General features: G+C 46.9%; 1 long non-coding RNA gene across 1 annotated transcript; it reads left to right on the top strand.

The window, feature by feature from the left end:
- Positions 1–1,258: 1,258 nt before the first annotated feature.
- LOC117189007 lies at positions 1,259–1,397 on the top strand. The gene is made up of 2 exons (XR_004473063.1): positions 1,259–1,290; positions 1,347–1,397. It is a non-coding gene; the product is annotated as an uncharacterized LOC117189007 (long non-coding RNA).
- Positions 1,398–18,891: the final 17,494 nt, after the last annotated feature.

Raw genomic sequence — 18,891 nt, 5'->3', positions numbered from 1 at the left:
TTGTTAATCTTTTTATATGTGAAATAATTATTCATTTTGTTTATCACTATTATTAAGTCATTTTGAAATTCCATCTATTTTATCTGTTTTATGCGTACCTATTTTTGGGTTAGTTTTAGTTTAGAAATTTGTTTATGTAGGGTTCAATAAATTTTATAATGTTCTAGAATATAGTTTTTGTTTGCCTTCGGCTAGCCAGATGCCCCTGAGAGCCCCATGAGAACGCAGAGGGGTCATTCCGTGAAAATTGCGACCTAGGGATGGCCAAGGAAGGGAGGGTCAATCCGCTTCAACGAGATCGGAGGCGAGGAAAAGCGTTCGGGAACAGGTAGAAGAAAGAGCCAATTGTGTGTTCAGTCGAATTTTAGGTCCAAATTAACTCTCGTCGTAGCACGCACAGATTATAACCTTGTAATAATGAGAATAGGCATTAAGTGAGAGGAGGGCAAGATCACCACCCCACCTAGCCGACGAGCCTCCCAGCCGGGAATATCTGCGTGCCCCCTTCTCTCACTCCCCGACACCTGCCAAGTTCGTTACAGTTATAAGTAATTATTAATTTCATTATTATAAAGTTAGTGGCGCCCAACAATGGGACCCAAAATAATTGGTAGAACCGCATCTCGATGTGGTCAACAATATCGCAGGAACACACATCAAAAACACTTTCGATTTTTCTGGCAAACTAGATACTATGTAGTGAGCTTGAGAAGAGAAGCATATACGTTGGTCCGCTTTTATTCTCAAACTACGGTTGCTGCAGCATCTGGGCCAGAATAACGAGCTTCACAGTCAGCTAAATTTTGCAAATCAGTCGCATAGGAGTTATTGTTGAGAAGTTGCTAGCAGCGATCGACAAGCCACGGCTGAAGACGTAGAGCTTAGTAGGCGATTAAATACCCTACAGTAATGGAGTCCGTAGCCCAACTAGTTAGACGTTTGGAAAAGCAGGGAAGAAGTCTTTAGATAAGTCTACCCTGACCACGGATAACAAGTTTTGGCAAAGACCCATCCACTTTCAGCAATAGTATGCGGCAGAGCTAGCCATCAAACGCTTGGAAAGACAGAACAATCTCTTTATAAAGAGTTTGCCTGGCCACGGGTGATGGAAAACCAGCATACCTGTCCGCAGAAGCAAGAGTGCGAAGGAGAGTAAAGAAGACGAAACTGATTAGCTTCGATTTACTCGCACTTTAGCTTGCAGTCGTTGTTTTTGTCTTGCGGATCGGCGCGCCAAAGCAACAAGACGTTTAGTTGTTGCGAGGGCTGATTAGCACGGCACAAGTAGCGGTAAATTATGTTTGTTCTTTCTTCTCACACCAGTTCCAATAAGATTTTTTTTTCAGGGGAACTAAGCTATGCTTGAAGGCAAATAAATGTTTTTGTATTTCTTTATATATTGCGGTTTTTACAAAATATTATTTTTTATTTTTAATTTGTTTTATGTTTTGTTTTCAACAATAAACGCGTCTCAATTCCTCAAGCGGCAAACAAAAAAAAAAAAGTGTCACAAACGAAGGTGTTAGGAGAGAACAAGGGTGATAAAACGCGGAACAGCTGGTTCAGTTGAGATAGGTCATTGACCGGCAGAGAGTTGTGAGCGCTGAAGAAGGAAAGGCTAGTTGAAGTACCGAAGGGAATTGAGCGGGTCAGCTGTTTTGAATCTCAAATCGTTAAATCTCGTTGATAGTGAGTGACAGAGTAAGCGGAAGTTAGCAGTTGGAGATAAAGGGAACGTATTAATATGGAGGGAGAACCTGTAGATCCGTCCGTCTGCATTCTGTGTGGAGAAGAGTTTGGATCTCAGCAGTTATACAAGACCAGGTGTGGCCACGAATTTCATAAAGCTTGCATAGTGCCATATTCGAGGGAAAATGCCAAATGTCCTAGGTGTGGAAGAGTCACTTTTGACTTGCAAGGCGGCGCATCGGGCTCGGGCATGCAAACCGCCAAACAGCAGGCAGGAGGCAAAGAAAAAGCTTCAGGCACCCCAGCGGCGGGAGCACCCGTTAATAACCCAGGGTCGGCTCCAGTGGATAGCGGGAATATAGGGATCATGATTACCCAAGCAGTGCGGGCCATGCAAAACGACCTTTTATCCCAGTTGTCGGAGCAGATGGCGCAAATAATACAAACCAATGTCGCTGCTCATCTTCAACTGACTGGCCGAGATCATCATACTCGAAACTTAGCTCAGGACCATAGTTCGCAGGGTCAGGAAGCAGGCGGAGGCCGAGAATCGACAGGATTTTACAGAGAGGGCAGAGACACTCCTAGAAGTTTAGCTTCCGACCTGTCCCAAAGGCCGGACAAGGTCGTACACATTATGAATGGTTGGAAGCTACGATTTAGCGGGAATGCGGAAGGAATTAGCGTTGATAATTTTATCTATAGAGTAGAAGCTCTTACCCATTCAACGCTGGAAAGCAACTTCGCGGTGCTATGTAGCAACGCTAGCATCCTCTTTGACGGAAAGGCTCGTGAATTCTTTTGGAGGTTTCATAAGTCAGTGGTAGTTGTACGATGGGACTTGCTTTGTCAGGCATTAAGGAAACAGTTCCGAGACACTCGCACGGATGTGGACATTCGAGAAGCGATCAGGGACCGGAAGCAAAAAGAAAAGGAAGGGTTCGATGCTTTTTATGACGCCATAGTTCAGCTAATGGATAGTTTAGAGTCTCCCTTGTCAGAAAAGTCTGTGGTAGACATACTGCGAAGGAATTTGAGGCCCGAAGTAAGGCACGAGTTGCTTAATATAAACGTAACTTCGGTTGGGGAGCTCAGGGAAATATGCAGACGAAGAGAGAGTTTCCTGGATGACGTGAGACGGAATTATGGTTATCAAAAGAGTGTCCCTTTCCGTAGGCAAGTGGCTGAGTTGGTGGAGGAGCACATGTCTGATGACGCAACGGAGTTTTCCGAAGGGGAGGGCGAAGGCGAAATAGGAGCGTTGGCCTTGGTATGTTGGAACTGCCATAAGGAAGGACATCGGTACCAGGATTGCGAATCCAAACGCAAGATCTTTTGCTATGGGTGTGGCATTCCAAACATTTACAAACCAGCTTGTGAAAAATGTCAGAAAAAAAACGGCAGGGCGAGCACACAGCCTCGTCAGCTTCAAAGTGTGCTTCGCCAAAAATCCGCGAACCCAGACGCCAGCCAGTAGGAAAGCAACACCAGGCAGTTATAGATACAACCATTCCAGTCCAGTCCGTCAGTAGTGTAGCAACAAATTTATGGCACAATTTCATTAATTCTCATTCAGATGCAGAGGCTGCAGAAACACTGTTCCGTCGTAAATCCAATTCAAGACACTCCAAACGGATGAGATCATTTTGGAAGGCAGCTAAATCAATAAATGCGATTAGGTACAAAGAGCTAGATAAACGTCCGTACGCAGAGGTAAACATTTTTGAGCGGCCAGTGCTTGGGTTGTTAGATACGGGGGCAGCGATGAGTGTAGTTGGTGGGAATTTGGCTAAACAAATAATCACCAGTAGGATTCCATTTAAACGGGGAATCTCAGTTGCTCATACTGCAGATGGCAAGCGGCAGGAGGTTCTGGGGCGATTGAGAACTCCAGTCACCTATGATAAGGTTGTGAAGGACTTGGAACTACATATCATTCCGTCGCTTAGCCAGGACTTATATCTAGGAATCGATTTTTGGTCCACGTTCAATTTATTACCTCCGGAGATGCAGGTAGCAGAAATTTGTCAGGAATCGCATGAACTAACTCTAAGCCAGAAAGAGGATTTGCAGAAGGTTGTGTCGGGATTTCCATCCTTTGCAGTCTCTGGTTTGGGTAGAACATCGGTCTTGTCGCACTCGATCGATGCAGGAGATGCCAAGCCCGTAAAACAACGGCATTTTCCCGTGTCACCAGCAGTGGAGAAATTGCTGTATTCTGAAGTGGACAGGATGCTCAAATTAGGAGTTATTGAGGAATCTGATAGCGCCTGGTCCTCTCCAGTTGTGCTAGTCCAGAAACCGGGAAAGGTTAGACTTTGCCTAGACAGCCGGAAGGTCAATGCCGTTACACGAAAGGATGCCTATCCGTTGCCGCAAATAGACGGTATACTAAGTCGCCTCCCCAGAGCAATGTTCATCTCAAGTCTGGATCTCAAGGATGCTTATTGGCAGATACCCTTGGATCCGGAGTCTCGGGACAAAACTGCTTTCACAATTCCGGGTAAACCTCTATATCAGTTCAAGGTCATGCCGTTCGGTCTCACCAACGCGTCGCAAACCATGACCAGATTGATGGACAAGGTGATCCCGGCGGAACTTCGCAATGAAGTCTTCGTCTACTTGGATGACTTGTTAATCGTTTCCGATAGCTTTGAGTCGCATATAAAGGTATTGAGAGTTGTAGCGCAGCATGTTCGATTGGCCGGATTAACGCTTAACGTGGAAAAGAGCAAATTCTGTATGCGTTCGGTGAAGTATCTTGGTCATATCGTCGGGGAGGGTGTCATTCGAACGGATCCCGGGAAAATTTCGGCCATGATGGACTTTCCTGTACCGAACTCTCTGAAAGCCTTACGGAGATTCCTTGGAATGGTTGGATGGTATATTAAATTTATAGCAAATTTTGCGTCGATAGCTTCCCCTCTCACTGACTTGCTGAAACCTAAGTGCAGATTTGTCATGACACCAGAAGGACGTACAGCGTTCGAGGAACTTAAAAAATTGTTGTGCTCTGCGCCAGTTCTTCGCAGTCCGGATTTCAACCAGCCGTTCTTTGTGCAATGCGATGCCAGCAAATCAGGAGTTGGAGGCGTCTTGGTTCAAAAGACTCCAGAGGGAGACGAATTTCCGATAGCTTTTGTGTCGAAAAAACTTAATAAGGCGCAAAGAAATTATTCTGTGACCGAGCAAGAGTGTCTGGCGGCAATCGTTTGCATCAACCGTTTCAGAGCCTACATTGAAGGGCATGATTTTACGGTTATCACCGATCATGCATCTCTGAAATGGCTCATGACTCAGACGGATCTACATTCGCGGCTAGCCCGATGGGCATTAAAGTTACAGGGCTTTAACTTCAAAATTGAACACCGGAGTGGTCGTTTAAATGTTGTACCCGATGCCTTGTCCAGAGTCAATGAAGAAGATTTGGCGGCCGTGGATGTTGGTTATGGTCAAGCAGTTGATCTCGAGTCCCCAGCTTTTAAGTCCGCCGAGTATGTAGAACTGGCAAGCAGAATAAAAGCCAATGACGTTAACCTGCCGGATCTGAGGGTGGTCGAAGGTCTTGTGTACAGGAAGTGTGATTTCGCCACAGGGAGTACTCTTCATGATAATTTTATCTGGAAGTTATGGATCCCACAGAGTCTTATTCCAGAGGTATTAGCCAATGCTCACGACCATCCCTTAGCATCGCATGGGGGAGTTCATAAGACTTTAGAGCGAGTGCGACAGTTTCTCTATTGGCCAAGTTTAGTCAAAGATGTAAAAGCATATGTACTCGCGTGCGACACGTGCAAATCTACTAAAGCACCGAACTCTGTCCATCGACCCCCGATGGGAGTGGCACCTGAGTCGCAGAGGTTTTTCCAAAAGCTATACGTCGACTTTCTAGGCCCGTATCCACGCTCAAAAAGCGGGAACATTGGTATATTTATAGTGTTAGATCACTATTCAAAGTTCGTCTTTCTGAAAGCTGTTAAAAAACTAACGGCTGATCTTGTGATCAAGTATCTGCAGCAAGATCTGTTTCATACTTTTGGCTTTCCGGAGATCATTGTATCGGACAATGGCTCTCAATTTAAGTCGGAAGTTTTCCAGAAGTTTCTCAAGGCGCACAAGATATCACATACGGCCACAGCAGTATACTCTCCGCAGTCGAATGCGTCAGAGCGAGTAAGCCGGTCGGTAATTGCCGCCATTCGCTCATACGTGAGGGCAGATCAGAAAAATTGGGACGAGGAGCTGAGCAGTATCTGTTGCGCATTGCGAACCGCGGTCCATTCCAGCCTCGGAACTTCGCCGTATTATATGGTATTTGGGCAACAGTTCGTTAGCTCCGGGGAAACATACAAAATTCTGAGAGCTCTTCGATTGTTGGAGGATAAAGCCCTAGTGTTTTCCAAGGAGGATTCGTTAGAGTTGGTACGTAGCAAGGCTTTAACGATAATGGAGAAGCAAAGGGCGAAAAACGAACGGATTTACAATTTGAGATCAAGGGAGATTTCGTATCAAGTGGGCCAAGAGGTGTTCAGAAAGAACTTCAAGCAGAGTAACTTCCAGGCTGGCTATAGTGCCAAACTGGGCCCAGCATATGTGAAGGCCAGAATACGCAAGAAAATAGGGAATGCTTACTATGAATTAGCTGATCCGCGCAGTTTGGGATCCGACTTGTGTGATACCACTAAGTCAGATCTTCGGCGGGGGGTATTTGTAACGCTTGGATCAGCCGAGAGAGCTAGTTCGCAGCGCCATCTAGTGGTCGGCACCGTAATGGCCGTGGCAGAGCATACACCCTCTATGGGCTAGGTTTGGGAGGTCACGAAAAGGGGCATAGGAAAGGGTGATAGATTTAACAGCCCAGATTGTCAACTTTCTCTGGCATTTCCCTTGTTCTATGAGAGGGCCCGAAGGTTCTAGCATGTTGAGGGGCTTGGCTTCGGTCTCTTCCCGTTTTGGCGCTCGACCCGAGCATTCGTTTTCTTTTATCAGAAAAAAAAAAAATATTTTTTATCTAAGTGCTTCAGAAACGAGAAAGTCTCGAGTTAATCCGGCGTTAGTTTTTCCAAGCTAGGTAAGATGGAGAAGGGGAGAAAGTAATTGGTCAAACTAGTTAGTTTATACGGCAGAAGAGGAACGCCGTGTCGCCGCATTTTCATTACAATACCGACCCGGTTCAGCTTCACGGATCCAAAGACGCCGAGGCGTCGAGTAGATCGAGAGACCGAGGGACGCAAAAGAGGTCCAGAGGAGCAGCCGAAGCTGCGGTGGAAAATTTACAGGCCCAAGTACCCGGGCACCAACGACGCTAGCGGGAGTTGAGTGGTTTTTGGAAGAGAAAAAAAACTCCATTTTCTGGTTGGAGAGCGAGCCAAGGAAGGGCTACATAGCGTAGACTGAGCGCAATCAAGAACAGTCTGAGATTTCGAGTGGCGGCGCGAGTGGTCGTCGAAAACAGCCCGATTGCGGAAGGTCGGGAAGAGATCGGGAAGGCAGAAATTTGAAAAGAATTAATATGTGTATTGTCGAGTGTTTTATGTTAATTTAAATAATTTTTTTTTGTTAGTTTTTTTTTGAGAAAGACATCGGCAGTCGGCAAGGGGCGGCGCGAACGAGAAAAAGAAAAGGGGCGAGAAAGTTTTTTTTTATGTAATGAGTCGCTCAAAGTAAGTGTGGAGAGAGGAAAGTGGGGAATTTGTGAGTGAGTTTTTGTTGTGCTTTATGCCACTCCCTATCGGAGTTCTCGTTCCAGGTCCGATTCTCCTCCGGAAAGCGCTTTCGTCGGTGGACATGCGGATCTGCGGGTGAGTGTGAAAGAGAAATGTAAAAGACTCAACTCGAACGATTTGACTCGAGTCCCACTGAAAAAGTAAAGAGGAGAGGGACAAATACTTTATATGCTTCCCCCCTTACTGTTTCTATTTCTTCCCCCCTTTCGGTTTGGCCGTTGTTAATCTTTTTATATGTGAAATAATTATTCATTTTGTTTATCACTATTATTAAGTCATTTTGAAATTCCATCTATTTTATCTGTTTTATGCGTACCTATTTTTGGGTTAGGTTTAGTTTTAGTTTAGAAATTTGTTTATGTAGGGTTCAATAAATTTTATAATGTTCTAGAATATAGTTTTTGTTTGCCTTCGGCTAGCCAGATGCCCCTGAGAGCCCCATGAGAACGCAGAGGGGTCATTCCGTGAAAATTGCGACCTTGGGATGGCCAAGGAAGGGAGGGTCAATCCGCTTCAACGAGATCGGAGGCGAGGAAAAGCGTTCGGGAACAGGTAGAAGAAAGAGCCAATTGTGTGTTCAGTCGAATTTTAGGTCCAAATTAACTCTCGTCGTAGCACGCACAGATTATAACCTTGTAATAATGAGAATAGGCATTAAGTGAGAGGAGGGCAAGATCACCACCCCACCTAGCCGACGAGCCTCCCAGCCGGGAATATCTGCGTGCCCCCTTCTCACACTCCCCGACACCTGCCAAGTTCGTTACACATCCTCTTTACCAAGAGGTACAAGGTACCGGTATGGACCCCCCAGAAAATTGACCAAACTAGGCTGACTCCAAAATCAAAGGTGAAATACCTAGGCACAGTACTGGACAGCAAGCTGGCATGGAGGCCCAATGTAGTGGAAAGGGTGAAGAAGGCCACCATTGCGCGTTATGCATCCAAGAAGATGCTCAGCAGCACATGGGGCCTGTCACCTGCTCTAATGCACTGGATCTACATCTCGGTGGTGCGACCAACTCTGTTGTATGGAGCCTAAGTGTGGTGGCAGGCTACTGAAAAAGAAGACATACCATAAGCTTATAGAAAAGACTCAGCGCCAGGCTCTGCTCTGTATTACAGGGGCGCTTAGGTCAACCCCAACAAAAGCACTCGAAACTGTACTCGGAATCGACCACCTGGACATTCACGCTCGCCTGATTGCGGGCCACAAGGATACGGGCATAGTTCAATCGGCAGGGAAATGACCAGATCAACTGATTACATGACCCCCCAAACTTGCCTTGACGTCAAAACAACCACATCTTTGGGACCTGAAGACTGGAAAATTGGAAGGGACCAAACTGAGCACCTCAATATATACACAGACGGCTCCAAGATGGACGGAGGAGTAGGAGCGGGCCTATACTGTACAGACCCTGAGATAAGGCTGTCGTATAAGCTACCGGACCAATGCAGCATATTCCAGGCAGAAGTTTTTGCCATCGGGAAAGCAGCGGAGGTCGCTCTCCTCACAGAATGAGCACACGATGCGGTCAACCTATTCGTCGACAGCCAAGCGGCGATAAGATCCATGCAGTCGTCCGCGGTCAGTTCCAGAAGTGTCTTGGCAAACAGGGAGGCACTAGACATCCTAAGCACGACAAAGACAGTGCGGATCTATTGGGTTCCCAGCCACCAGGGCATCGAAGGAAACGAAGCGGCGGACGTACTAGCTAAGGAAGGCGTCGGGCTGGAGAATAGGAAAACCGAGAACGTGCCTGTCTCCCTTAGAACGCTGCAAGGCGATCTAGAGAAGCAGGCTAGAACACAGACTGATAGCAGGTGGAGGAGTACCACCACCTGCAGAACCTCGAAGATAATGTGCAAGGAACGCAACGAGAAACTTAGCCACTACCTACTGCACCTACCACGAAAGGACTGTAGATTGCTAGTGGGAATACTTACAGGTCACTGTCTGGCTGCTGCACATGCAGCAAAGCTAGGCATCACCAACAGAGACAGTTGTAGGAAATGTGATGAACCTGGGGCTATCGAAACCCTGAAACATCTCATCTGCAACTGTCTGGCTCTCTCAAGGGCAAGGAGGAGATACCTGGGCGCCCCAGTGCTGGCATCACTGGAAGATGCCTCCAAAAGGACGCCACAGGAACTGCTGGCCTATGCTAAAAAAACCTCGATTCTCGGGGACTTTAAAACCACATAAACACTCCCGCGACGGTTCATACACACCCCCTATCCGGATAACTAAGGGCCAGATTGGCCTATGCGTGCCCCGCTGAGGGCCGTCCGGGTTAACTTAGCCTATCCCTTTTTCTTCCCTATATCCCCTTACTAATACATCTAACTAATCCTTTTTTATTTCTGACATCCCCAGTAACGGCTCCACCTCCCCCCGATGTCACCATTCACCATCGAGCCTCCCTGGACTTTCGGAAGATGGCGCGTCGCCCTCGGCCCTGGCCACCTATCGTTCAGGTGGGACTGGAACAATAGGGTCCGTGAATGCTTTGAGACAGGAAATAAAGAATGATTGGATGGAATGCTCATACTTTTAGAAGATCCAACTGTAAAACTATAAAAGTTACAGAGCTAGCCAAAATTAGTACATGCGAACACCTTATGGCGGCGACACGCGTTAGTTTGTATAAGGCTGGAAAGCAAAATGCTTCGCAAGTTGTGTCCATGCTGGACACTGATTCAGATTTGTCAACAAAATCTAATACATACATCAGATCCTTAACTTCCGATTAATTATACCCCAGACGAAGCTTAAGCTTTTTATATTGATGGAGGCTTCACGAAAATCTCGTAAAAGCTGTTGACAGAGAAAATTATGAAACTGCAATTTATAAATGGGGATGTGACGGCAGCAGCGGCCATAGTAATATGACCAATAAGCACTTGTTTGCAATCTGCCTTGTACCTCTGCGTGTACATCTAGGTACTTCAATAACTTGGAAAAATAAGCGCCCTTCTTCGACTCGTTATTGCAGGCCAATACAAATTATTTTTGAAAAGGAGACTGCAGATTTAATGTATATAGATGTGGAAACTATGAAGATCCAAATCTCCAATTTAGTACCAAAAGTACTCTCGTCTTTTAAAATTTAACACAATTTGCAAATGCGTTATTGTAAAAACAGCATCTCAAACATGCGGAATTGGTAATGCATCACCCAAAGACATGAAGAACTTAAGTTTATTTAAAAGCTTCTCTAAAAATGACAATTTGCATGAGTTTGGTTTATTAGTTTTACACGCTTGATGACGATGCTTTGAGTGTATAATACATATTGCTTATCGACTTCCTATCAAAATGTGGCAGATTCGTGGCTCTGACAAAGAAATAGTCAATAAACAAAAAGCGATATCCAATGAATGTTTAGAGCATTACTAGTAGATATTCCGAAGTCAGGTTCCGGGAATACAAATAATGGAAACATCGCTAGACGGTTTTTTGGAAGTCCAAAATTGTTAGCAAAAATACATGGGGTGAGTTAAGACCTTAGCATACTTAGCGTTATCATACGTGCTATGGCTTCTGGGCGTGATATAAACACAATTGCGTTTCGAGTATATGCTTATAAAACTGCAGAAATTTTTGTAATGGATTATCCAAGGTTTTATATTCCTTTTTCGGTTCACAAAATCTTAAATCATGGATCCGATATATCTGCTGTAATTTTACCCATAGGGATGATGTCGGAAGAGGCGGTAGAATCGAGAAAGGAATCGAGGCCATGAGGGTGAAGACTGGCGCTCCGAGTGTGGCCCAGGAATTATGGAGGACGCGCGACAGACACTGGAGGCAGTAGCAGGGTCTTGGGTCAGCACCGATACCGCTGATGCTGGCAGACCCGAAGGTTGGGAAAATTGGAGTAAAAAGTCGCAAAATGAACTAAGCGTACGTCGACTGTTAGCCTAGCTTATTTACAAATAGCACTGGTTACTAAGACCTTCGGCTATGTTATTATTATGTTATATTATTATTATACTTATTGTTAGATGAGATTATATTACAAGGGTTTTAGATTAGATTAATTGGTATAAATTTGTTTCTTTTAAATAGTTTATGATTTGGTAAATTTCAGTTTTTGATGGCTTAGAAAGAAGTGTGAGTGGGTTATTGTTAGAGAAGATTTTGGAACGTATGTCTGTGAGTTGTGAGGATGGACAGTCTTTAAGTAAATGTTCTATAGTTATTGGGACGTTGTTCTGGAAATTCGTACAAGTATTTGTTTTAGTAGGATCTAGGTAATGTTGGTGAGTTATTCTTGTATGTCGTAGTCTTAGTCTAATTATTTTTGTTTGATTTATCCTTGATGTGGGCCGTCAGCCGTCGGGTGCTACAGGGGGATAAACGGATGTCGGGTCGGCTCGTCACAACTGTAGACTCGGAACGGGGCACAGGCGCCTCGGGTTCATGGCTTGCCCTGGATCCAAGGCGACTGTGCTCCGCGTCATAGGATACAGGTGGGCACGAGCGAACCGGCGGAAGTGCGACTATACTCTCCCCGTGAGGGCGGCTGGAAACAGGTCCTGGTACGGTCATGTCTCTGCCAGGATGCTGGCTAATTGTAGTCGGGCGGAGAGAAGAAAACTCTCAGTGAAATAACCCCAATCCAAGGTGACACTGTCATATGCCGAGGGATGCATGGCCGAGGGGGTGCTCGGTCGCTTATATGCGGACTCTGGATACCTGCCGACCTCCAGTTTTAATAAGGCTTCCCGGGGCACGCGGGCTATGCCCCGGGCGACTAACCCCTTCCCGCCTACTCGTGGGATCAAATATGCCAAATTTAACTATTCAAACAAAAAACACCGCAAAGGAGCACGGCACTCCTCCTAAAGTGCAGGAGGGAAAAGACCATCCCTCTACAAACGCATCTGGGAAACCAGTGCCCAAAAAGACGGGGAAGGAGACTAAGTCGGTCCACCGTCTCGAGGCAGCAGGCGCTGTGAGGAGAGGACCGAAAAGCCAATCGGGCCAATCCACGTCGGGGGGCCCCAAGGGCGACCCGGTTACCGGGGGGGCGACCATGCAGAGCGATATCGCGGCTGGCAGACCCCTTGGGACCGGGGACCCCTTGACAACCCCGGCAGGCGGCGCCTCTGCCTCGAAAGATAGGCCCAAGTTCCAAGACAAAAGACGTGCGGCCTTCATCCTGGGCAACGACGACCCGGTGTTCCTGGCGTCTGCCCAGGGAATCGAATCGCGGCGATGGGCCAAGACAGTCCTGCCCGACTACCACCCAGCCAAAGCTGGCAAGGCCACAGCCAAGGCCCCAAGCAAGCGGCAACGCTCGGCGGAGGACACCGCCACACAAGTCCAACAGGCCAAGAGGACGAAGACACTGAGCAACCGCTCGTTTGCCGAGGTGGCGAGAGGAAAAACCCTGATTGGAGTCCTAGATAGGGGCTTTAAAGACGGGCAGATCCCTAGGGACAAGTGGCACCTCGTGGAAAACGAGCTCCAAGACCGTTTCCTCCAGGAGTTGGAGGAGAATGGATGACCACCGCCCAAGTGTGAGGACGCCGGGTGGCACCAAGGCAGGGTGAAAGCCATCGCCTGCCAAGATGCTCGCTCGGCGGCCCTCTACGCGAAGGCGGTAGCATCGCTCAAGGAGGTCTACCCAGGAGCCCAGCTGGAGGCCGTGAAGTGGGAGGACATCCCCAACAAGCCGAGGGCCAGAGCGTGGGTCTCGGCGAAGCCTGCAGAGCCGGATAAGATTCTCCGGATTCTGCAGGTCTGCAACCCCCACCTTCCCACAGCCGATTGGAAGGTGGCCAAGGTAGAGGAGAGCAACGGGCAGAGGCGCCAAATCATCCTCGTCCTGAACGAGGAGTCGGTCAGACTTCTCCACGACACGGAGGGCGCTGTGGACTACGGCTACAAGAAGGTAGTCGTAGTACCGTACAAGTCCGACTCTAAGGGCATGCAACCGACGGTCGAGCTAGACCTGGAGCCCCCGGAGATCCCTAGCATGGAGATCAAGCCTGCGGTGTCAGACGTGGCATCAGTGGTGTCGGATGACATCCTAGACGGTTACGTGTCAGACGTGAGCGATCTCACTAGGGATCTCAAGCACATCGGAGTCGGGGAGGAGTTGGACTCTTCGGAGAGCGACAACGGCAGGACAATGGTGGAGGTGAACCTCAGGAATGTCACTGATACTCCTGCAGATAAACGTCCACCATTGTAAGGCAGCATGCGTTGCTCTCTTGCTCCACGTAGCCAAGGGTGGAGCCGACATAGTCCTCATTCAGGAGCCTTGGATCCTCGGAAACAGGGTCTCTGGTCTGAGGACTCCTGACTATAAGCTATACGTAGCTGACTCCGCAGGTAAAACTCGCACCTGCATCCTTGCTAAAAGAGATTTGCACTTATTTTTGCTCCCAAATTTCAGCAATGAAGACCAAACAGCAGTGAGCCTCGAAGGCCAGGGGTGCTCACTGAGAATCTGCTCCACGTACATGGGTCACGACCAACCAGACCCCCTCCACAGGCGCTCAGGGCGCTAATCACAGACTGCGAGGCCAAGGACACCGGCCTAATCGTAGGGTGCGACGCCAATGCACACCACTGCCAGTGGGGAAGCACTGACACCAACGAAAGGGGTGAGTACCTTTTCAACTATCTACTGACCACTCAGATGGTCCTTTTAAATAGGGGGAGTGATCCCACCTTCATTATTAAAAACCGCAGGGAGGTCCTGGACCTCACACTTGCCTCTCATGAGTTACATGTTAACATCGTATCCTGTAAGATCCTGGAAGAGCACTCCTTCTCGGACCACATGTACGTGGAAACCGTATTCTCTTTTTCACTACCGAGACCAGCTCAATTTCGGAACCTTAGGCGGACAAACTGGGCTCGGTACTCAGACCACCTCTGTCGTGTTCTCCCTGAGACTCCACCTGAGGAGGAGATTTCCAGGGAAGCCACGACTCATCTTGTTAAACTATTTACCGACGCCTGCAATGAGGCGCTCGATAAATCCTGACCCTCTAGCAAGAGCAGAGGCCGGAAGAAACCTGAATAGTGGAATCCGAAACTGAGGGAACTCCGGAAAGCCTCCCGGAGACTCTTCAATAAAGCTAAGGCTGAAAACGCTGAGCAGAACTGGGCCGATTACAAGGCCAGTCTGTCAGTTTACAATAAAGAACTGAGGAAAGCCAAACGAGCCTCATGGCGTAAGTTCTGTAGCGACATTGAGAATAACTCGGAAGCCTCGCGCTTGCGCAAAGTTCTCTCGAAGACTACACCCACTCTGGGCTACCTGAAGAATGCCGACCAATCATGGACAACGTCCAGCAATGAGTCGCTAAATCTTCTCCTTAACACCCACTTTCCCGGCTGCGATGAAAACAGACCACACTACATCGCGGCTCCCTCCGTTGCCTCAAGTGTTATCATGAACCTGCTAAGCATTTCCTGGGCAATAAAAAGCTTCAAACCATACAAGTCTGCGGGACCAGATGGCATCATCCCTGCCCAACTGATTCACGCTGGACAAAAAGCCACTAATTGGCTCAAAAGGATATACGAGGGAATCTTCTCCCATGGATATATCCCGGAAACCTGGCTTCATACCAAAAGTCGTCTTCATCCCCAAGGCAGGCAAGCCCTCGCACACTGCCCCCAAAGATTTCAGACCCATAAGTCTATCGTCCTTCCTTTTGAAGACGATGGAACGGCTTTTGGGAATGCATCTCACGGTAAATATTCCGCCTAGTCTATTCTCAGACTACCAGCATGCCTATCGGAGAGGAAGATCCACCGAAACGGCCCTACACACGATCACATCGATCATAGAAGCGTCCCTCAACTGTAAGGAGTACACCCTGGTAGCCTTCCTCGACATAGAAGGCGCCTTTAATAACATCCTCCCGACCGCCATCACGGGTGCACTGACGGACCTGGGGGTTGACTCCCGGACGGTGAGCCTGATCGATCAGATGCTACAATGCAGGACGGTTGAGGCATCACTGGGGACGTCAACGTCCACCAGATTTGTCAGTAGAGGCACCCCGCAGGGCGGAGTCCTCTCGCCCCTCCTATGGAACGTGGCAGTGAACGAACTGCTGCGGGAGATAGAGGGGGGTGGCTGCCGCGTGGTGGCGTATGCGGACGATGTTGCTATAGCATTCTCGGGTAAATTCCCGCAGACGCTGTGTGAGTGCCTGACAAGCACACTCATGAAGATGTCAAAATGGGCAGACAAATGCGGTCTAGGCGTCAACCCGTCTAAAACGGAACTGGTGCTCTTCACTAGGAAGTACAAAGTTACGGCACTGATTCCCCCAAGACTATGTGGGGAAGCGCTAGTCTTCAGCAACAACGCCAAGGTTCTTTGTCTAATCCTCGATAGAAAGCTCGATTGGAAATTGAGCATAGAGGATAGAGTAAAGAAGGCCACAGTAGCCCTCTATACTTGCAGGAAAGCCATCGGACTAAGATGGGGAATGACCCCCTATATAGTTCGGTGGCTTTACACCACCATCATACGACCGATCATGCTCTATGGAGTGGTGGTATGGTGGCCAGCCTTAGACAAAAGGACATGCCTCAATAAACTCAGCAGAGTTCAACGCATGGCAGAGCTATGCATAACTGGCGGGCTACGCACTACTCCAGGGGAAGCCCTGGATACTGTGCTGGACCTCCTCCCCATAGATCTCATGGGAAAGAAAATGGCAACACTTTCCGCACTCAGAATGAGAGAAGCCAGACTGTGGAAAGCGTCCGCGGTTGGGCACTCGGGAATCCTGACGAGACACCCGCAATTACCAGAGAGGACAGATTTTTGTGTCCCTAGTGATCACCTCTCGACGCCTTTCCAGGTATCAATCCCACTTAGGGAGGACTAAGAGATGGGCGAACCAGGACCCGCAAATGCGGTTCACTTCTACACTGATGGCTCAAAGTTAGACGGCCGCGTGGGAGGCGGAGTCTACTGCAGCGAGCTGAACATCAGTCATTGCTTCAGGCTCCCGGACCACTGCAGTGTGTTCCAAGCGGAGGTTGTAGCCATCAAGGAGGCCATTTCCATCGTCTCCAAACTACTTGGAAATCGTCGTGTTCGTATTCTCGGGGCCGCTTTCCTCACAGACATTTCGGACCTGTCCGAAATCAAACCGGGGACCTTGTCCAGATTCATCCAAGCCTCCGGATGGGACTACCCTTAATTTGCAACAGCCTGTTTCTCCACGGTTTTTAGGCACTGGGAAGGGGCACACGCCCATGCGGCACCACAACGGACCTTCTACAGGTCCAAGTGAGCTTGGGAGGGTTTCATCACTCCCCCAGGCTACCGCCTGAACCTAACCTAACCTAACCATCCTTGATGTGGTGTTTTGGTCTAGTCTTTTAGTGAATTGGTCAGCTGTTATTTCGTTGGGATTGATAAATTGATACCAGCTCGATGTTTGTTCAAGTTTTATAAGTTTGCCTTTAAGCATGTTTCTCTTGAGATGTTTATTAATGTCTGATATATTGTTATTGTGTGTATATTTAAGGGGAATTATTGAGGCTGACTTCGTTTTTTGGTCTGCTACATCGTTTCCTTTTATATTTTTATGGCTGGGATCCAGAGTAGTTTTATTTTTGGATATAATTGTATTAAAATAGATCTTATTCTAGATTCATAGTAGTTGAAGTTATCGGGGTTACTAATGGCTTGAAGAGAGGATAAGGAATCTGAACAAATCATATATTTACCGCGCATAGATTTAACAATTTGTATTGCCTCGTATATGGCTGTGATTTCGCCTGAATAGATTGAAGAAAAGTTTTGTAATAAGCCCACTTTTAAAGTTTTTGTTTCCGTTGTGATTGCGAATGATGTGGTATTTGCAGTTTTTGATCCATCCGTAAATAGAATGGTGTGATAATTTAATTGGTTTTTGATTTTAATAAAGTGTTTTTGGTATATAGAGTCGTGTGTCTTATTTTTGTCTAGTTTGTCAAGTTCGGTATTTATAGTATTATGCTGGAATTTCCAGAAAGGTAGTTTTGTTTTTATCTCGGGTTTTATGAAAAGGCTTATGTTTTGTTTTTTACAATTTTGTAGTGAATAGGTTATTGCCGAAGGTATTTTGATGCTGAAGTGAATTCTGTTTTGGAGGGATTTTGATATGTTGTGAAGAGGTGAATTGCTTGGGAAAGAAAGGTTTTTTATTAGTTTGGCTTGTAGGAAATCACGTCGATCTTCAACTGTATTTATGTTTGCTTCCAATAAATGGTTTGCGATCGGAGTAGTTCTAAAAGCTCCCATAGCTATCCTTACTGCACAGTTTAGGATGGTTTGAATTTTTTTAAGCCAAGTTTTTGAGCAATTGCCCTAAAATACTATTGCTTTTGTGATTGATATTAGTGTATGCGTATTGCAGTTGAACCTGTGACGGGAGAGACATTTTATTATGTTAATTTTTTTTGAGAGGCAGTTGGCTAGGTCTTCTATCTGTCTGGTCCATCTATATTTTGAATCGAATGTAAGTCCTACTATTTTTAAGTGGTCTACTTTCGGTATGTTTAGGTTTAGAATAGAATAGTTTAGAATAGAATAACTGATATCGGTGATCCCTGGGGTATTCCGTTATGCAGAGGAAAAGTGCTCGATAGGTTGTTTGCGATGCGACATTTGATTTTTCTCGTGCTTATAAAATTATCAATATAGTTTTGTATTTTTGGTCCGATATTCCATTCTTGGAGCTGCGTAACTATTGCATGTAGTCCAATTTTGTCAAAGGCTTTATTGAAGTCTAATTTTATTATTGACATATGTTGTCTGTGGGATAGTGTATCAGTTATCAGATGATCTAAGTACGTTAGATTGTCTGTAACTGATTTTCCACGTTTGAAACAGACTTGATTTGTGTGTATATGTTTGTTTGTAGTAACAAACCACCATAACCTTTTGGCTATGATTTTATCTAGAACTTTTGCGAAGCAAGAGTTGGAGAAATCGGGCGGTATGTGGTTATTGATGTTTAGATGCAACCGGGTTTAGCTATTGGTACGACAAGACCCGGACGGGCAAACCAGGACGACCAAGGAAGCAGTATCATATGCTCAATGCGATACTGGCAGCAGACGTACAAGTTCCACAAAACTACGCACAAGCTGAACGGTCTACTGAAGGCGAGATATGGAAAGCATCAATGAAGGACGAGTACGAATCTCTCGTGAAGAACGGCACGTGGTCGCTTACTAAATTGCCTAGCGGGAAAAGGTCCATTGGATGCAGATGGGTTTACGCAGTTAAGTCCAATCCGGATGGAAGCGTGAACAGGCTCAAATCACGTCTGGTGGCGAAAGGTTGTAGCCAACGCTACGGGATTGACTACAAGGAAACATTTGCACCAGTTGTACGCCACGCAACTATCAGGTTGATAATTGCACTTGCAGTCGAACATGGTCCCCACCTACATCAAATGGATGTTGTCACGGCGTATCTCAACGGCGAATTGG

Source organism: Drosophila miranda, chromosome XL (genome assembly GCF_003369915.1).
Source record: "Drosophila miranda strain MSH22 chromosome XL, D.miranda_PacBio2.1, whole genome shotgun sequence".
Lineage (NCBI taxonomy): Eukaryota > Metazoa > Arthropoda > Insecta > Diptera > Drosophilidae > Drosophila > Drosophila miranda.
The sequence above is the reverse complement of the archived record's forward strand: the minus strand, read 5'-3'. Positions and strand labels throughout refer to the sequence as shown.